This window comes from Macaca mulatta, chromosome 1, assembly GCF_049350105.2.
Source record: "Macaca mulatta isolate MMU2019108-1 chromosome 1, T2T-MMU8v2.0, whole genome shotgun sequence".
NCBI classification, from domain to species: domain Eukaryota; kingdom Metazoa; phylum Chordata; class Mammalia; order Primates; family Cercopithecidae; genus Macaca; species Macaca mulatta.
In genome coordinates this window covers 155,073,945-155,096,246 of record NC_133406.1, presented here as the reverse complement: position 1 = coordinate 155,096,246, position 22,302 = coordinate 155,073,945, and the positions used below count along the sequence as shown (strand labels likewise).

Here is a 22,302-nt window from a genome sequence, read left to right as displayed (position 1 = left end):
TTTTCTTATGAAGCACAGAGAAATGCCAGTTTCACAATGCCAGGGAATCGCTGTATTTGCTTTTGTGATATTAACGCACAATGGTTTTAACATAGCATTGGTATATACATGTCCAAAGAATCGTTTGCTTCAGTGATGCTTCCCTCTCATGGCTTCTTTTCTTCTGCCAGTCTGTCTCTCTCCCTCTGCTTCTACTCCATTGCTTTTCCTCATTCTTTCCTTTAAATGATGGTATTTCCCAGAGTTCTCTAGCCTCCATCTCTTTTCTTCCAACTTTACATGCTCCCTGCTTTGGATGAGCGAATCTAGGCCCATGACTTCAAATACACTCCAGTGCCAACATGGCTCAAACCTTCATTTCTGGTCTTTTCCTGCCCAGCTTCAGAACTGCCTAAAAGGCATCCCTATTTGGCTGCTCCACAGGCACTCCAAAGTCGACATCCCAAAGCACAGCTCATCATGTCCTGCCCAGGATTGCTCCTTCCAATCCCTATTTCATTCATACTGGTAGTTGCTTACGCCAGTAATCTGTGTTATCCTTTGCCTCACATTCTCCTTTACCTCCACATTTAATCAATCACCATGTTTTGACCAATCAATCTTCTTAAAATGATTCAAATCCACCCATGTCTCTTCATCCACTCAGCTACCACTTAGTCCAGAAAATAATTATTGGTTTCCTGGATTACTACAATAGCCATCTTATCCAAAGCGATCTTTCTAAACTGCAAATCTAACTGCCACTCTCTTGTCTAAATCCTCCAGTAGCGTCCCAGTATCCTCAGAATTAAGTCCACATGTTTTACCATAGCCCACCCAACACCCCACCCCCGTGATGTGGCCTCTGCCTACTTGCCATCCTCATTGTGATCTCATCCCTATTTTCTCTTACTTGGGCTTCTGTGCATGGTTTCCTATTTCCTGGAATGTGTGTGGCCCCATCTCTGCTTGGGTAATTCCTAATCCTCTTTAGACTCATTGAAGGCATCACTCCATTCAAGAAGACTTCCCTGGGTCCCCAGGTTGGATGAGATGCATCTGTATCCCTGTTTTGACTCCTATGACAAAGCACTGTTTAACTTGCTAATCCAACAAGCTCTTGGCAGACAGGCACATCTTATTACTGGATCCTCAATTCAGGTGTGTAGAGAATGACTGAATTAAAGCAATAGATGGCATTCCTCTCTCCCCATTCTCATCAGCCCACTTTCATATGAATGGGTTTCGGTTCCTGTAAAATAAGAAGGTTATACTAGGCCCCTTCCAGCTTTAAGAATCTATGATTCTGTTGCTCCCAATGCTTATAAATTGCTATGGGAGAGTGGAGAGTTCATGGTCACCGCTGTGTGATCTTGTACAACTTGCTTGACCTTTCTGAGCCTCAGACCCCTCATTTGAAAAATGAGGATAGTAATATCAATCTTACATAGTTCTTATGAGGACTAAATTAAATTAACTTAGACAACATATGAAATATGTTCTTCCTCTCCCTTCTGCTGAGGGAGCTGTTTGTTCAAAGGAGCCCTTTGTTCAAATGCTAGCTCCACTACTTACTATCTGTACAATCCTGGTCAATTAACTTCACATACAGAGCTTCTGTTTTTTTCATTTGTAAAACAAAGATTACACCTATATTATGATGTAATGAAGATTAATGAGACGATCCATGTAAAGCTTTGCAGCATGTAGATATAGCAAGTGCTCAACAAATGTTAGCCACTTCTGTGATCATGGAGGAGGAGAAGTGGGAGGAGGAGGGAAGAAGAAGAAAATAAGCAAAGCATAGCAATAGTTGACTTTCAACAAAGGTTACTCCCTTTCCTCTTTCCTATTGCATTCTTGGTTGGGGAAAGCTTCATTTACCCATTCGAGGGTCAAATCCCATTACAATAAAATTGTTGCCCAACTTCCCCCGCTGAATGGGAACCTTCTTATATTAAATTTTGGTAAGAATTTCCTACATTTTAAATAATTCAAGTTACTTAATTCGATATGTTTGACAACACAATAGGTGTAACTCGTAGAAACATAGATCATGTAAACACTGTCAGATTATTTCCCCACACTTTCTTTTCCTTACCAGCACCATTATAAAATTATAGAGGGGTTCCATATATCGGGACCTGCATCATGCAAAAGGTGGGGTGGGGTGGGGGTAGAGGTTCCAAACTTCTAGTGGGTTTATGGAGAAAGCCTCACTGTCCCTAGTACCTGAACTCTTACCTCTGAGGTGGTTGGGTTTTTTGTTTGTTTGTTTGTTTTGGTTTTGGTTTTTTTGAGACATGGTCTCGCTCTGTAACCCAGGATGGAGTGCAGTGGCACAATCTCAGCTCACTGCAACCTCCACCAGGCTCAAACAATTCTCCCACCTTAGCCTCCTGAGTAACTGGAACTAGAGTTGCACGCCACCACACCCAGGTAATTTTTGGTTTTGTTTTTGTGTTTTTATAGAGACAAGTTTTCGCCATATTGCCCAGGCTGGTCTCAAACTCCTGAACTCAAGCGATCTGTCTGCCTCAACCTCCCAAAGTGCTGGGATTACAGGCGTGAGCCACCATGTCCAGCCTCAAGGTAGTTGTTGCATGCTTCTTTATTTTGCCCTTCACCTACTTTCTCCTCTGAATTATCTTTCCTCAGCTCCTTCTTATCATGAATTTACGTTTCTTTCTCTTTGTTTCAGTTATTGTTGATGCACAAAAAACCACCCTGAAACCTAGTGGCTTAGAACAGTCATTTTGTTTGGCCCATGATTTGTGAATTAGGAATTGGGCGGGGGGGGAAGGCTTGTGTCTCTGATCCACATGGAGTCCATTGGGGCAGCTGAAGCTGGGAACCACTTTCCAGCTGACTTTCTCACTTACATCTCTGGTGCCTCAGTGTTGCTCAGCCTGACCTCCAGCTCACCCCCTCCACACAGGTCCCTTCTTCCAGAGCTTTTTTCTGTGGCTCAGGATTCTCACAGAATGGTGGTCTCAGAATAGTCTCATTTCTTGGTGGTTGGCTTCCTTCACGTGAGAAGTGGAAGCTGCGATGTTCTTTAGGGGCTATGCACATAGCTAACATGGCATGATTTCTGCTGTCCTGTACTGGTCAAAGCAGTCACAGGTCTGCCCATCAAAGGGAGGGGAACAGACACTTTCTCTTGATGGAAGGAGTGTCTATCATTAACCAGTCACACTCTTAGTATCAAGTTCTGTTATTCTTTCAATATAGTGTTTCAATAATATTTTCAGAAAAAATTCTTTCAGTTTTTGAAATTTTGCTAATTTTTTTTCTGAATTAAAAACAGAGTCCATAACACAGATTTATTTACACAACTAGCACTAGTCACTGACTAGTAGTAGGTGCAAATACTGTTTAGCAGAGAGACAGCTATGAATCCAACCATCACTAAATACTCACAAACTAAGTGCTATAAAGGAAAAGGACTGGGTGCCACGAGCATGCATAATAACATAAATCCCATATGTCTGGGGGAGTAAAGGAAGGCTTTCCTGGAGAGGTGACTTCTGAGCTGAGAATTGAAAGATGAGTAGGTATTAATTAGGAGTGGAGAGAAATTGCCAAACTGAGCTGAGCATATGAGCAAAGGCGCAAGATGGGAGGGAATTTAGTATGTTGGAGGAAGGAAGAGAAAAATCTATGTGCTACAGCTGGAATGTCAGTGATATTGTTAACCTTGTTTTAAAGCTGAGGGTCAGCTCCTGGCTGAGATCCCTGACACAGGTAAGGGCTCCACAAATATGTGCCTCCCCAATGATGGGGGGCCTGTCAATGATATGCATCTGCCCTCAGGTCTTTTCTATAGCCTTTACAACTAGAAGAGTGTCCCCTACAACCTCATGACATCTCACATGAGAAACATCCAGATTCAGAGAAGTCAGCATCGAAAACCAGCCGAAGAAAACATTATCTACGAAAATATAACACATCCTGGTGGTTATCATAGAGTGGAGTTAAAATGTAAATCAAGATTAACTCACGCCAAGATTATGCTACTCTTTAGAGATGATATATGACTCACACTACTATCTCTGCTACACTATATATAGTATTGTATACTATATATAGCAGAGATAGTATATGTATACATATATGTATATACTATCTCTACTATATATATATAGAAATATATATAGTATATTATGATGTGAAATTTTGATGTGAAACCTAGAAGAAAATGGTAATTTGTGTTCATACAGGTCACATATGTAGCTACTTGCTAAATTTTTCAGGGAATTTATTTAAACATCTCAACCATCAAATTAGTGTATGCATGAATAAAAAATGCTGTACAGATTGACTATCATTTACTGTATATGATATTTTATACTTTTATTCCCTAGTATATGGGCTTCTATTCTCTGTTCAGTTTTTGTTATTTTAATATATTAACCATAATTGAAAAAAATTAATGATCTATGCTATCTGCCAACTCAAAAATCTCCTAATCTCAGTTTCTCCAACTTTCTTTCTAAAAAAGAATTTTAGAAAAGCCTTTAAAGAAAGAATTTTTCAAAAATATAGGGAAAAAAGAGAAAGGAAATTGCCTGGGAAAGCAAATTTTTCTTCTGTGAGAATGCTGACAGATAAACCATTTTGGAGAGAAATAGGCAAGAATATTATATAGAAAAATCAGATTCACTTTTATAGAAAACATGAGTTTCCACTAAAGACCATATCATAAGATATATCTTTAAAAAGAAAAGAGAAGTTTCCACTCTAACTTGGTTTTTGCCAAGAACGCTTTCTGACATCTTAATTAATTTTAGGAATTATCTGTATTATTCTGCTCTCAGGCTGCTAATGAAGATATACATGAGACGGGGTAGTTTACACAGGAAAGCAGTTTAATAGACTCACAGTTCCACATGGCTGAGGAGGCCTCACAATCATGGCAGAAGGCGAAGGAGGACCAAAGTCATATCTTACATGATGGCAGGCAAGAGAGCTTGTGCAGGGGGGAGTTCCCATTTATGAAACCATCAGATCTCATGAGACTTATTCACTAACAGAATGGGAAAAACCCAGCCCCATGATTCAATAACTTCCCATCGGGTCCTTCTCACAACATATGGGGATTATGGGAACTACAATTCAAGAAGACATTTGGGTGGGGACACAACCAAACCACATCATCATTCTTTCAGTTGTATCCTTCCTATTGTAACTTAATGTTTCTTGAATTTTATAATATTGTCTGTCTTATTGCACTAGTGTTCAGATCCTCATCAGAAGTGGTCATTGATGGGTAAGTTGGAGATCAGGGAATAGGTTTGGCATTGTCAGGGAAGACTAATGAATATCAACTGATAAAGAATGGGTTGTTAATATTATGGGGGATAGTCTATAGCATGTTACATTACTGTATAATGCTATATTCTATATAATTGTATATTACTTTATAATATTCTAGAAATATAGTGAAACTAATACATACTTTAAAAGAAATTATATTTTTATTGCCTTTTGAAAGTTAAAATTTAATTTTTATTTTACTTTATTTTGTATTTTGCTTTTAAAAGATTAATGATTTGCTATAGCCCAAGAGGTAGTAGGTGAAAGCTTAAAGTACTTAATAATCTGAGATTATTTTTCCTCCCTCCTGTTTTTCTTTTATAAAGACATCAGATGGAAATTAAATACTTAATTAAATTAAACAAATTAGGCACTAATATTACCACAATCGGGGTTTGCACTACTAATTGCTTATTGACTATTACAACAGTGTTCACACAGTCTGAAAGTAGAGTGGTTTTGGCCACATATCAAAACGGGCAGTGTTATAACAGCTCCAGATGTTACAGTAACAGGCACTCTCGAGGTGGGGCCCATGTGAGCATCATGAGAACCCCAGACAATTAGATATTGCTAGTTCAGTTTGCTGGGCCTTGTCTTGATCCCTTTAGGGTGAAAATGGTGCTTCCAGCTTGCATCTGTTTGGCCCTGCTTGGGAGAGAGTCATGCTGGGCCAGGCTAATCACATGTTCTGGAAGAGGTCACAAAATTCTGATTTGGGAATTTTTATAAACGACTATGCCCATCTTACACATACTGAAATCTAAGAAGATAATATTTCCTTGTCACATTGTTCTGAAGCAGACATTCAATTAAATTCAAAGAGCACATGTCTGCTCTCATAGGAAAAACTGTGAGCAATTAAAAGAGAAACAGAACAAGTGACAAAACAGCTCATTCTTCAGAAGAGCAGGAGAACTAACCCACTGTGGATGGTTCAACACTTCTGTCAGTAGGTAAAACTGTGACGGAGTCAACATTCACCTTAGAAATTCTTCTATGTACCCCTGCTCCACCCCACACACTGTTAGTAGTTCCCTATCCCTGGGTCACCTCTCAGCACAGGCTTAAACTGCTCCCTTTCACACCAAAATGTATGTGCTCTGGAGTTCGTTTTGTCAAGATTCCTCTTAAGCTTCTAATGAAACCTAACGAAACCTATTTGGGATAGGATCTCAGATGAAAATAACTTTTCAATTCAATACTTTGATATTAAATGACTAAGTGTGCTGGATACTGTGGCTAATGATCTGATTAAGAAACGGTTTCTCTATTCATCTTTTTAAAAATCAGGAACAGGCAGGTGCTGTGGCTCACACCTATAATCCCAGCACTTTGGGAGGTTGAAGCTGGCAGATTACCTAAGGACAGGAGTTCGAGACCAGCCTGACCAACATGGCGAAACCCCATCTCTACTAAAAATACAAAAAGGAGCTGGGCGTGGTGGCGAGCACTTGTAATCCCAGCTACTCAGGGGACTAAGGCACAAGAATCACTTGAATCGGGAGATGGAGGTTGCAGTGACCCAAGATAGTGCCACAGCACCCCAACCTGGGCGACAGAGCAAGACTCTGTCTCAAAAATAAATAAATAAATAAATTAATTAATTAAATTAAAATTAAAAATCAGAAACAATTGGAAAGCCCTATAATAAAAGAGTAGTTAAATAAATCATGGTACATCCATACCTGTGGGATAGTCTGTAGCCATTAAAAATAATGCTTTTGAAAACAATGTTTTAGTATGACCACAGTTTTACTTTAAGAACATATATAGGTGAAAAGGCTTAATAAAATATAACAGTAACTTTTGTTATCTTTAAGAAGTGGGATTATGTATGATTTTTGGTTTTTTTAAATTTTATGTATTTTCCAATTTTTCTTTAAGAAGCATATACTTTATAAAATAATAAAAATCATTTCTTGTTTTTTTTTTTTTTTTTTTTTTGAGCTGGAGTCTCGCTCTGTCACCCGGGCTGGAGTACAGTGGCGCAATATCAGCTCACTGCAGCCTCCGTCTCCCAGGTTGAAGTGATTCTCCTGCCTCAGCCTCCTGAACAGCTGGGATGACAAGTGTGCACCACCACACCCAGCTACTTTTTGTATTTTTAGTACAGACAGGGTTTCACCATGTTAGCCAGGCTGGTCTTAAACTCCTGGCCTCAGGTGATCCACCTGCCTCGGCCTCCCACAGTGTTGGGACTACAGATGTGAGCCACCTACCCAGCCTAAAGACAATTTCTCTCTGAAAGGGTTATAGTCCAAATTATAAATTATATTATAATTTATTTTATAATTTATAAATTATAAAAGGGTCTAGTCCAAATTAAAAGATTGAAAACAAATGATTAGTACATTATGATAAGTGTTATAGTTATATACAAGATGTTATGAGAACAACTACCCATATGGATGATATCACTTAATATGATACCACCCCCAATGATTTCTCAAAAATCTTTTTTACACATTATAAACCAGCTAGTTTATTATTTTGTAGTAAGATATAGAACTTTTACCATGCAGACTGAAATACCTATGTCAACATGAACAGTACTTTTCTTCCTAGAGGCAGTTACGTGGAAAGCCAGGTTATTATCAGGTTATTTAATGAGTGTGAAATCCTAACAAGAGGAGACCAACTTTAAGACCAATAACTCATCCATGAAGGCTGGGGGCACACTTTCCCACCACGGGAACACTTTAGCCTCCAGAAAGCTTATTGACTCTTCCCTTCTCATCTTGGTCTGGCTGAGCACTGCCACTGGCCAGTCACTTCCTGCAGCCATACAGTCTGGCCAGCTTGGCCTAAGAGCTTTAGATGTTGGCCTAAAACCAACATCACTGGTTTGTGTTGTTACCACCACTGTTACTAACAGTTAAGTTCTGAAGGGGGCGTGTCAGTTGCTCCCATGTACCAACTAGGAGGCACAATAATCCTATTAGTTTGTTCTCCCAAACTCACTCCACTCAAGTTTATCAGGTAATGTGCTCTGTAAGGTTGTTTCCAATCCCATTAGCACATACATAGATTACCTATAAATTGACCTAATGTAACCTGCTTTCTACTGAGGATTGAGGTTTTAAAGTTTTGTTTTCCCACTTTCTTGATCAGTGATTACCAATTATGTAGGAGTTAATGAAACCAATTCTGTATCACCACTGCAACCAAGATAGAGATACCAAGTCATATGTATTTTTCAAATCAATAGTATTTTGTTCTCTATAATGTAAAAAACAGGAAGATGCAGTCCTCAACTTAGTACTCAACACTAGGAAGGGTCAAGTTGTCAAAAAAATATCTTTCAACAGTAGAAAAGGTTGCTTTCCAATTAAAAAACAAAGCAGGTATTGCAATCATATAATAATGATAAAATTACAGAAAAAAAAAATTTTCAGACTGACCCACAGTATTCACACCACACCAGAATTTTGCCTGTAACAAAACAGTATATTTTATCTCAAAAAGTAGGTTAGGTCCATGCTGGCTAAAAACTTCAATCTCAGACCCAGTAAATGAGGATGAAATACATAGTGCATGCTTAACAGACATTGCATATACATCAACCATTCTTTAATGCCCCTCACTAGGGTTTTGAGGGATGGAGGGATGAAATGTGGATGGACATGTGTACTCACAAAGGCAGAGTTTCCTTCCAATTATAAAAATTCATACATGTGACCCTTTACTATGTCTTGGGCAATAGCTAAGATTTTATCTATGGGAATCCACCTTTGAAAATCACAACAAAAATTGACAGGAAATGATTTAATATAAAATATATAAACTTCTTAGGATGAGGACTTTCATAGAAAAGGAAGAAGAGGACAATAATAAAAATGAATTTTTGGCCCAGCATGGTGGCTCACGCCTGTAATCCCAACACTTTGGGAGGTCAAGGCGGGCGGATCACCTGAGGTCAGGAGTTCGAGGCCAGCCTGGCCAAAATGGTGAAACTCCATCTCTACTAAAAATACAAAAACTAGCTGGGCATGGTGGCGCATGCCTATAGTCTCAGCTACTCAGAAGACTGAGGCAGGAGAATCACTTGAACCTGAGAGGCAGAGATTACAGTGAGCAGAGATTATGCCACTGCACTTCAGCCTGGGCAACAGAGTGAGACTGTCAAAAAAAAAAAAAAAAAAAAAAAAGAATTATCTTAAAAGATAATATTCCCCTTATTTTGTCCCCTTATTTTGACCAACACTCAAAAACAAATCTGTACAAAACTAGGAACCCAGAAAAGGACCAGAGAGGATGTTACATTGTAAAGTCTAAACTTCTGCCCTCATCAAGACCCTCATCTACGGAGCTGAGGGTTCCCAGGTCCACTGGAGAAAGTGAGTGGTCTCTGATCATCACCCCTGTGTCACCAAAGATGGCCCGAGGCCACTCGCTGTCAAACTTGACAGAATTGACCTGGACAGGGATTGAATCTCCCTAGTAGCTGCCCCGCTTCTTCTTGGTTTTCTCATGCTGGAAGGATTTGCCTTTCATGAACTTAAAAACCTGATTGGCTCGCTCTCCTCAGTCAAAACTCTTTAGTATTTTAAGGAAAGGTACAGTTAACAATTCCTTATCCAAAATATTTGATGCCAGATGTGACACTTTTTGGATTTTAGGAAGGTAATATGGTGAGTGTATCTGTTTGTGTAACACCCCCAGTGGGTCCTGGGCAGCAACCCATAATCAAGCATATTAATATTTCCATTAAGTGAGATGAATGGGGACTATAAAGCTTCATATCAATTTTGGCCACCAAATTTTGTTACTAAAACTTTTTCTTTTCAGAGCCCTTTGGATTTCTGAACTGCAGACCATGGACTGCAGACCCGTATGAGAAATGTGGCGACTCAGTGCTACAGCCTGTGGAAGATGCATCTTCTGTTATCTAGTCTCAACTCATTAAGCCCAACACTCACTCTGATTGTAGAAGTCATAAAGCTAATTTCAATTCAGAATAAAGCATATAATCACATTTGATTGTAGATACACACTCCAGGAGTAAAAATTCTCTAATGCTATGTCTTAAAGACACAGTGCCTAAGGGGCTGGGGTTGTTTTGAAGGAGGAGGAAATGTTATAAACCCAATTTGCAAACATTTAAAGAATATCAAGAAATATGAGGGTCATCTAGGTAGAAGTAATATTAATAGAGCTGGCAAAAATGCACTTCTTGGTACATTTTAAAGGTTGCCTCTAGGCCAAACATTTCTTAATCTCTCTTGGAAGAATGCCGGTGACAAGTGACCAAAAGGCTGTGGTTTCAGAACTTAACTGTAAAACTGCTGAGTTTATTGATACATAGCTGGTTCAGGAGAAATTTTATCTATCTACCTATTTACTTATGTTTAATGTATAATATATTTATATATATTTTATATATATATATATATATTCAACTTTGTGGTATAATGAATTATGTGTAATGTCTGAGCTAATATTGCATACCACTGAGGGCAAGTAGCAATTTCCATAAAGTGACAGATAAGTGGTTTTAGCAGGAAAAATGCTGCCAAGGATGATTCATTTGAAATCAAACTTCACAGTTTTCCTGCTGATGAGGCTGACAGAAAGAAGGACTAGAACAAAGGTTAAATTCTTTACTTCTAGGAAACTGTGCTCTGTGTTTAAGGCTTGCTCCTCTGAGCTCTGCTAGTCCATCAAGACTAGAATGTCGATAAAAGATCCGCAGTCAGACTAACCACGTAGACCTTTTGATAGAAAAAGGAATTTCTCTACAGTTCTACAAACAGTGCATTTGATAATGCGTGTCAATTTACTGATGCAAGCTGACCATCAATATGTAAATTCCACATTAATCCCTAAAAATAATGGTTTAACAATCATTATCACCATCTCTTATGGTAACCCTATCACCAGAACCACCAAAATGTATAAGTTGGCTGATTTGACCTCCTTTCCAGCCTCTTTCTGGAAACATCAAGGCTGAAACATAGCTCGAGAGCAAAAGCAGGTGAGCAATTTAAGGGACACATGTACTCTGAGTCATTGGAAGTTGGCTATTTGGAACATTTCATCAACTGCTTTCACATAATACTAAACCCATCTTAGTAACTGATACAGGTTACTGTGTGCTATGAATAGCATACCAGAGCTTCAGTAACTTAATTTTTTGATGTTAAATTCACATTACATCAGCATGCTATAGATTCCTGTCTTCATCACACTAAAATCATTACCTGTTTAATATCATATAATGCTGTGTGGGCACCACAGAAAGTAAGGATACTCAGGTCTTGCCTTTTGGGACCTAACAATTTTCTACAGATACCAACAATGACAACACAGAGAGACATTTAAGCCATATGAGAAACAATTGCATAGACTAGGTAAAGAATCATATTAAGAACAAATAAAAGAGTTAACTTAGGTAGTTTTTTTTTTTTTTTTTAATGAGTAAAGAGGCAATTATGGAAGCAAACCACAGGAGAACCACTGGCTTTTAAATGAGCTTAATTAATTATTTAATTAAGACAGTGTTTCCTGGAGGAGGACAAATTCAGAAATTTTGCCGATTTGGTAACTGCAGAATAACTAAAATCCTAGAGTGGGAAAAATATTCCAGGACTCCTATCATTTTTATCCCCAAACTTTACAAAAAATGGCATCAGAACTAAAGTCCTGCAAATTTTGTTGGATTTACATTTTGCCTTCAGTCACGTGTCAGTAAGATCAAATGTGCTATTTATATTGAGATTAGTGCCAGGATTTTGCTCAAATGTATACTGAACTCAGGCTTGTGACTATGCTCATTACTATAGAAAATGAGCACTAACACATTAAATTTATCAATGGAGGCATTTAAACAGCATCCATAGGACAATTAAAGTCAGTGGACTCTGAAAACAAACTATTATGAAGCCGTGTTTATGCAAGCATGTCTAAATAGGTGGGGTTCAAGCATTCATTCTGTCTGTTTTGTTCAGAGTGAACTGAATTAACAAAAGATGGCTTATCTCTGAAGTCTGCCTCACTAGTGGCCTATTGACACAACTGAAGCCCACCAAGATCAACCCCTTTAGCTTGGGAAGTGAACTCTTTTGGCTAGAAACTGTTAGATTTTTCTGGAAATTTCACATTTTAAAAGAACATCTTTGAGAAAGACACATGAGAAAGACATCTAACTACAAAGTGGTTGAGTTTGCCCTGCTGTCACTGTTGCTCTCTGACAAGCAAATGTGGATCTGAGGTTTGAGCTGAAGACTCACTTCCGTGGGATGATTTTCATTGATATGGAACTTTGCCACCACAATGCCTAAGAAATGTGGTTTTCAGGAGATAAGGATGAAAATCCACTGGATTGCAAGCTGTCATCTATGCTTTAGAATATGAGAAGTAAAACGCTTTTAAACAGAGGAGATTGTCAAAGAACTACTTCAGTATGGCAGTGCTCACCAGAGTTTTCAAACCACACACACACAAATCTGCAAAATTGAAAGCCTTCCAAAAAATCAGAAGGCTCGGGGAGAATTGTCCTGACAGCATTCAGCTCTTACAAGTCAATCTGAGGCTGAATTACGCTCTTAAAATGCAGAGTTAGAATCCTCCTGCAAGGCACTTTTCCTAAGCCTTGGTTAGGATTTTATTATAGGGTACTACAATGTTCTGTCTTTAAACCTTCAGCTAGACTACATATTTATTCATTCATTCAACCGTCAAATGCTTACTGGATGCCAGCACTGGAGATGTAAATTGAATATGCCATGGTCCCTGAACTTCTCGAGTCTGATAGAAAGGACAAGCACATAGAGAATCTCAATGGTATGCAATAAATGCAGGGTGATATTAGAAAAAGAACACTCACTTTAATTTGGAAAAGCATCATCAAAAGGAAGAAATAGAAGAGTAGTCCGGGCAATGAAAATGGCATTTAAAAAGGTATGGAGGTCTGAGAAAGAAAAGCACTTTGGGGTCATGGCAAAATAGCTCACAATGAGCAAATGTGGGTAGAGAGATAGGCCGAAGCCTGATGACCAGAGTTTTTGAATATCATATTTTGAATTTTGGATTTTACCCTGAAACTAATAGAGAATAATTCTTTGATAGATATTAAACAGAAATAAAATGATCAGAACTACATAAGGACAATGCTCTGGGGCAATATGATATAGTGTCTGTAAAACAATTGGATGTTTAATTGGCCAAAGTAGGTTGTGAGAAAAGTTACATTTGTGTTCTTGGATGAGACATTAACCTCTTTCAAATGGATGACTGGGTCCTTTTCTCAGTAGTTGCTTTCCTTATACTTAGGACCTCCAACCAAGGGAAGTTGAAGGAGAAGGTGTTACTTTCAGGCACCATCTGAGCATTACTGAGAGTACTGAGAACTTGTGGTTGTCACCTTTCAATTGAATACATGTCATGTGGGCAGTTCCAGCTCTGCTGGCAGTATCCAGATCCAAGAAAAGGGCAGTAGACAATAAGAACTGTCTACACTGTCATGGGGGTTATTAAAGAGCTGACTGGGAAAGCTATTTAATACATCTGCTCCTATTCCTTCATCTTGTTCAAATTGTGCCTGCATCAAATGTAAACTTCTGCTTTAGTTATTCTGCTAGTCAGCCATCCTCTTTCAACATAATCAGTATTTTTCTTCTTTGAATATAATCTTATTTTTCCAAATTAAATGTTTTTGTTATTAAATGTTTTTGTTTTATTTCTTTAAAAAAGTAAATTTTATTTAATTTCTTGAACTGGTAGCACATTCACATAGTTCAAGCATCAAATAGTATAAAAAGATATACAGCAATGTCTCCTTTCCTCCCCTATTCTCTATCTGCCTATCCCCACAAAACAGGTAACCAACATTATCAGTTTCTCATTTACACTTCCTAAGATTTAAAAAATATATATGCAAGCCAGTACAAGTATATTTCCCCTTTTTTCTTACTCCCATTGCAGTATACTTTGGCACCCTTTTCTCCCCTACTTAAAAATAAATCTTGGAGGCTAGGTGTGGTGGCTTACACCTATGATCCCAGCACTTTGGGAAGCTGAGGCAGGCAGATCACTGGAGGTCAGGAGTTCGAGACAAGCCTGCCCAACATGGTGAAACTCTGTCTCTACTAAAAATACAAAAAATTAGCCAGGTGTGGTGGTGCACACCTGTAACCCCAACTACTCAGGAGGCTGAGGAAGGCAAATCACTTGAACCAGGAGGTGGAGATTGCAGTGAGGTGAGATCACACCCCTGGACTCCAGCCTGGATGACAGAGCAAGACTGTCTCAAAATAATAATAATAATAATAATAATAAATCTTGGAGATTATATTAGTCAGCTCAGACTGCCATAACAGAAGACTATAGATTGGGTGGTTTAAGCAATGGAAATTAATTTTCTTACAGTGTGGAGGCTGAAAGTCCAAGATCAGGGTGCCGGCATGGTCAGATTCTGGTGAGGGCTCTCTTCCCAGTTTTCAGATGGCTGCCTTCTCACCATGTCCTCACATGGCGGAGAGAGAACCAGCAAGCTCTCTGGCATCTATTCTTATAAAGGCACTAATAACATCATGAGAGTCCCACCCTTATAACCTCATCTAACCCCGATTACATCCCAAAGGCCTCATCTCCAAATATCATCATCAAATTGAGGGTTAGGACTTAAACACATGAATTCTGAGGGAGACATGAACATTCATTTCCTAATAGAGATCTTTCCATATAGACACATAAAGAGCTTCTCTATTCTTTTTACAGTTGCACAGTATGCTACTGTGGCATCAAATACCCTTAATGTCAAAACTGGGAAAACTGAAGCTTTCCTTAATCATTTTTTTGCTAATGGGATCTGCAGAAACAAGGCTGGAGAGCTAGAATCCTAGAGCCTGAAAGGTGATGTTTCTGATGAGGTTAGACATAAACCAGAATTATATTCTGATGATTGGTGAAAAAGTATTAAAACTCAGGCAACACGTTCAGTGTGTATTCATTAGCATGTCTTTGGATCCTCAAAATTTCAGCATTCTGAATCAAGTACAGTTGAATCTGCTAATATGAAGATGCTGACTGTATTTGAAAATGCAAATTAATAAAGACATATAGCTATGAAATGTATTTTTGTTATGTCACTACTTATAAACAATAGTCAACTTGCACCCAGCTGTTACTTACCAGGCATGTTATACAGGCCATTCTAGCTATTCTAAACATGTTTAGTGCAAGTTCTGAGAAAATATTAGCATGGAAGATTTAGTGGTCTTTGTGAATAAAGTTAAAATGGTTATTCAGCCCAGAAAAGGGCTAAGGAACAAAGAAGGGAAAAAGAGTATGACCACAAAATATGTTTGGACAACCCCACTGAAAGCAAACATAATAGGCTATGTGCTATCCCAGCAGCCTGAACTATCACTACCTGAAGGAAGAAAAGGCAGAGACAGAGTAAATATCTGTAAAATATGGCTGATATTAGATTCAGGGATAAAGAGGAGGAAAAAATGAATCACGGAACTAGGGTTTCAAGCCTAGGTGACTCAGTAAAAGAGTAACACTATTGGCTGAGATAAGGTGGAAGATATTTGGAGTGGGGTAAGAGTTTATTTTAAAATACATTTTCTTTGGGGTCTTGTGGGACATCTAAGTTAAAATTCTCAGCAGGCAATTAACAGAGGTTGAAGAAAAGAATTTGTTGGTTTCGAGGAGTATTTATGAAAATCAGAGAGAGAGGGAGAGAAGCAAGGACAGAATGATAGATACCACTCACATTTAGAGGTAGAAGGGAAAAGATGGACATTGAAGGAAAGAGGAATGGTTAAAGGGAGAGGAGGCAAACCAAGGTTATGAGGTTACAGAAACCAAGGAAGGAGGATGTAGTTAACTGCATCAAATACTGGAAAATAAAGTTATGAACCCCCAACATAGTATTTTAGGAGACAGAGTCAGATTTTAAGACATTAGGTAATGAGTTGAACAGTGATATAGTAAAATTAAAAAATACTTTATAGTGACGGTTTTTTGAAATGATCATGGAGGGAAGAAGAAAGACAGGATTATGATATTATTCCATATTTATATTCCACTTCAGAGTAACAGAGCACTTTCCCATACATGATCTCATTTGATACTGTTTCAAGAGGTAGGCTTGTGGTGCATAAGTGGAGAAAGAAACAATGAAGAGGAATAGTTGAAAATGCAAATAGAAGATGAAGTAATGAATGAAGTTAGTTTTCTAAGGAGGTGGAAGAGGGAAGAATTTAGTGCTGGAAAAAACTAGGAAAACCTCTAATTTTGAGACAGAAAAGAAGACAAAGTGAGTACATGAAAAGATAGGAACATTTTGAGGTAAAAATAGTTTAGAAAGATTCATGACTAAAAGACCTGAAAGTAATCAAGGTAACCTTGAATTGAGGGCTGAACTGACAGGAGAAATGTGAAATGAGTGGGAAAATAATGATGTTGGCATAAAAAGTCAAAACACTGACTCCTCACCCAGTCACAAGATCTCCGTATCTCTAATACAGTATAATAGTTCTCCCACTAATGTAATGATGAGTAGTCATTGAATTACTAGAGACAAGGGCAAACAGTTCAATGTCTTAAATAAACCCAGCAAAGCCATTAAGAAAAGTTCATTCACTATATAATCCAATGTGTAAGTCTGCTTTGAGTACCACTCCCCCAAGCCCATGCTACAGGAAGGAAAAGCATTAAGCAATCTGACAGAATATGCTTTCCAACAGGACAAGACAGCCTGCAATTTTTCAACCAACAGGGATGTTAGTCTGTGGTCCAGCCTCTAGTCACTCTCTTTAGAAAGTTCTGCTTTCTCTAAGATAATGCCCAAATGTTTATAACTTCCTTCTTTAAATAGTATGCATATTAAGAAATAAATTTAAGTCTGTAGTCTATGAGATAACACAAGTGGGGGACAAAAGTATGACAGGCTTCCCTTCCTGGCTGAGCAGTCCATGTGACATGTCCGCTCAGGGCTCATGGCATCTCAGCCAGACATTCTGAGATTCTGGCCTCTTGGCTCTTTGAGCCAACTCTACCATTAAAATATTAATTTCTCTATTATAACTCATTAAAGGTAAAGGTTATGATTTTTGCTCACCCAATGCACTTCCCTCTATTCTAATGACAACAGTAACATGTACTCTCCTTTTTTTGAGACGGTCTTGCTCTGTTACCCAGGCTGGAGTGCAGTGGTGCGATCTCCACTCACTGCAACTTCTGCCTCCCAGGCACAAGTGATCCTCCCACCTCAGCCTCCCAAGTAGCTGGGACTACAGGTGTGTGCCATCATGCCCAGCTAGTTTTTTTGTATTTCTGTAGAGATGAGATTTCCCTATGTTGGCCACGCTGGTCTCAAGTTCCTAACATGTCATGTACTCCTAATTGCACCAATTATATTACCCCATCTTCCTGGCTTGGTGATTGGCTTAGGGAAGAGTATGTGACCTAAATTGGTATGCAAGTGATTCTTAGGACTGTTTTCAAACTGCAGACAAAGAAAAAGAAATTCTCTTTCTTTGCTGGTAGAACTGCTTAGTTAGGATGAGATGAGAGATCATAGTTGCTAGGATTCATGTTCCCCATGGCATGGAGAAAGCTCATCTGCAAAGAGAACCGGAAACATACATCAGAAATAGAGAGTATAAGCCCTAAAAGTGTACTTGCCACTGAGTCCAGACATCCGTAGGACCAGCTGTCCACATTCTCTGTTTGGGTGACATCAGTCAGCAAATTCTCTTTTTTGCGTGATCAAGTTGGAATTCTGTCATTTGCAAAGTAGCCCAACTTGTACACAGAATGTCTTCTACTTACAAGGTGCCCAATAAACATATATTGGTTATCTGGTTGGTTTGATGTCAGTGTTTTTTCTGCATCTTTTTCTTCTGTACTTTGTAGTGTATACCCTCATTTTCAATAAGCCTTGTTCAAAACAAAGTCTGCAGTTTGCCTGTAATAACTAGGTGCCCTAACCCCCTATACTGGCATGAGGAATATGTCTATGCTTCAGTTTCCTAATTTATAAAATATGGCAAATAATAATAGCAGCTACTTATTTAGCTTCTACTAAATTTCAGGTGCTGGTCTAACACTTAACATACATTATCCTAATTCTTATGGCAACTTTATGAGACATGCATAATGATCCTCATTTTATGGATAAGGAAGCTGAGATGCAAATGAGGTTAAATGAAGTGACCAAAGTAATAGAGCTTGATTGGCAGAATTGAGATTCATACCCAGGCTTGTCTGAGTCTGTGTTCTTTTGAATGTCCTATGATGTCCTACTTATTCAAAAAGTTTTTGTGTGTGTAATGAGATAATGAAGGTAAAATTGCTCTAAAAATAGAAAATGTTCAGAAATCATTCTCTAATTGACAATCAAAAAATGCAAAAATGGACTCAAATATTAACAAGGAAGCTTAGGTTTAGGGGAACATTGTGACTACCCAAATTATTGGAATTAGAAACAGTAATAGAAAAAAAATAAATGCGGAATCTCACATATATGTGAAATTTTATTAAGAGGGAAAGTGCAACCAGGATTCTGTTCCATTTCTGAAATCTTGGTAAAACTTGAAAGGACATAGGTAAGCATTGCTAAGCTAGGGAAAACTAGATCTCACTTCTCATCTTCCTCATTGGACCATTGATACCAGCACGTGGAACTTCCTTTGTGGTCCTTTTGATGGACAGTACTTATAAAATAATGAACATTCTGACTTACAGATCTGAATGGCAGTATCAGTAATGTTTAAAATGAACAAACATATATACTTACACTGTCTATGTAGCATTAAGATATATATATAAACCTAATTTTTGTATAAGTTTAACTGAAAGAAACATAAGGCCAAGTCTATGTGTTAAATGACATTTTGTAGTAAAACCCTTGTGTTTTTCAGCTTGTAATTACTCTTTCAAACAGTTTCAAGGGAACCAACCACATTATGAACTGCCTGCTTTATGTCCATTTTCTTCATTAGACTATGAGTACTTTGGGTACAGAAACTGTGCCCTACATATCTTCTTACACCTAGAATCTAGCATAGATAAAACTTGGCATATGTCATGAAGGGTTGCATTATCATTTTATGGGTCCTGGAAACTTTTGCCTTCATGGGCCCCTTCCTTCATTAAAAAAAAATTAAAATTATATTTTATGATCATGCTGGTATGAAAATGAATATATTAATATTATATATACTTTCTTTGACTTAAAATTTTATCTTTTTCTTCTGATTTTAAAAGAAAAAAATTTTTTTCTTCTGATTGAAAAGACTGTTTTTATAGGCCTCTAAAAGTATTGTGGGCCCCAGGTGCTATGCCTACCTTGCTTAGAGATAAGTTAGTCAAGTCCTGTGTGTTAAATATATTTTCGATGACTGAATGAAATGAATACATGACTTCAATTTAACTTGGTGGTAGTAATTCTTAGAGCTTCTATTTTGGAGTGACTTTGGGCTTAAAAGATTTTTCAAAAGCAACTAATTAATAAAATCACCACAACATACGAATATGCATTTAATCTGAAGCCAACTATTGAAATTTAGTACTGTAAACAAAATCAAAACCCAACAGCAGTGTAGAAGGCTGTCAAAGTGGCAAAATAAATATTTTAAAATAATATCAGAGGTTGCTCCAATATTGAACAAACATAGCACACCTCTTAAATAGAGAAATTTAAATATTTTCTTTTTAAAATTTTGACATTCCAAAAGAGTCAGTTCAGAAGGCAGATACTTTAAAAACTGTGGGTTTATACTTGGAGCCACATGGTTATTGACTAGAATTTAGTTAAGCATGTACCTGGAACGCTAGACCTGTTGCCTTTCACAACATTGCTTTTGGAACTCAGCATCTCTCCACTGTTGCTTCCAGAGACCGCTTTTTAAAATGGAAAATTGATTGATGAAATCTTAGGCATGAATACATGCTAATGCATCTAATAAATTAAAATACTGTCATTTTATAAGAAAGGTTTATTGGCTAACTGTGTATTTCTTCTAGTAATTCAAAGTCTAGTGTTTAATTTACAGAATGAAATATAGAAATCAATTACTTGGTCAGGAGTAAGGTGAAATTGATGTTCAAAAGTATGTTTTGGGATGCAACCAGGCTGACTTATCCACTGACTTAAAATTGTAGAAAGTCATATCTGAGCGGTTTTTCCCCCTTCTAAATGTATTGAACAATGTTCAAAATATGAGGAAGCACCTTTGCATTGTCTGGATGGGGTTGTGTGCAGATTAATATCTGGATAATAATTCAGATTTACCCTTCCAAAAAGGATATCACACATATAAAGTAGTGCTAGTATTTATAGGATGGGCATTTACCAGAACAGCTCTTAAAGGCTACATAATAAAATTGCATTAAGGCTGCCTAACTTAATTAACCACAGATACTGAAATGAATTCAGCTAATGGATTCTGCTTCCCCAAAGAGTACTCTCTCTTAATAATAATTTTAAAAGCAAAAACATGTTTTTCCTCCTCTTTTTCATAATATGTAGCCACCTGACCAAGAGTGGGGTTGGGAGAGAGACTGTCCCTACCACCCAGGAGACAGCAGGAGGGAGAGGTCATCTAGTGATTACACTCTTGCTTCTCCTCTCCAAGGGCAAAGGGCTGCCTCAGCAGCTGTCACATCCTGCTGCCCTTTGAAACAGAAAACCAGTCTAGAGTTTCACACTTATCTCCTGCTTTGCATTACCAAATTGGCAGTCTTGCTAGACCCTAGTAAATGCCTTTCATAGATGAAGGTGGTGAAGGCTCTGGGGAATTGTGAGTGGGGAGGGCATTTGTGTTTGGGAAGGGGCAGTACCTGGTTCAGCTGTCTGCCATCCATCAGATGGTTCTGCAGATGAAACAAGCACAGAGGAGGAAAAGAACACACAAGGCCACTTGGTCTATCTCAGGCAGGCAGGCCGAATCATATCTCTGTGTGCAGTGAACCACAGAGTCTTGTGAGGAGGTTGCTAGTCATACAGAGGCACATTATGAAGGACTTCAAAGATCCCCATTGTGGACTCACAAATCACAGTTACTCAACTCGCCTTCTAGTCAGACTAGCCCCTGTTTTCCCACATTTCCCATGCAATGTCCTGCTTTTGCCATCTTACTGCTCATTAGCAGTTCCAGCAGAGGGCAGGCGGGGGAAAGGAGAGGAGTGTATATTGTAGCCAAAGATCTCTTCTGAACGTGTTAAGGCAAATTTTCTGGATTCTTAGAGCAACAAATGTCTTTCTGTCCAATTTTTTTTTTTTTTTAACTATCTGTCTGTATAGGTATTTCTAGTTTTCAGGGCCTCCTTTCTCAAGGAATTTACAATCTGACTTGGGAAAGCAAAATGAAGACACATGAAATAGTGAGAAAGCCATGCTATAAAGCCATCCCTGTTATCCCAAGCAAAGTCATGGGTTTGAAGAGAAGGAAGAGAGGTCTTCATGCACTGAAGTTGATGATAGCAATTGTACATTAAAAATATAAATTGAAGTCAATAATTAGTGCAGAGAAGTGAGACTCAGCAAATGGGCAGATGTAATTGTTGAAAATTCTCTAAACAGGCTTGGGTAACAGTCCCATAGACAGGACTTGTAGGCATCCAGTGAGAATGTGGTTTTTGCAGGACAAACGTCTCACTGGATCTCAGTACCAAACCTTTGTGGTGATCAGCTGGAGTGAAGGGGCTGGGACACCGAGGATTGGTAGGCATTCCGGGAGGAAAAATATTGAGTATCTTTCCATATCATTCATTAAGGTTTGTGTGACAATGTCATGAGCAATTCACTACTGGGAGGTCTTCATCAGATAAACAGGGCTGCAAAATTCATGGCCAAGGAATGTGGGCTGGAGAGACACTCCCAGCCACAGCTGCTACCTGAACACCCAGAGCTGGCTGGGAACCAAGGAGACATGCTGAAACCAGGAGCCTCAGCGACGAGTGGCAACGTTACAGATGCTTAATCCTGAAATGAAAAGTAATTGCTTCTGGCTTAAAGAATAAAGGAAAAACAAGATCAGCCTTGGC

At 38.4% G+C, this 22,302-nt stretch overlaps 1 protein-coding gene across 11 annotated transcripts in view; it reads right to left on the bottom strand.

Annotated features, from left to right (window-relative positions):
- DDAH1 (dimethylarginine dimethylaminohydrolase 1) overlaps window positions 1–22,302 on the bottom strand; it is a 255,707-nt gene that overhangs the window by 151,560 nt on the left and 81,845 nt on the right. The gene's annotated exons all lie outside the window — the stretch shown is intronic.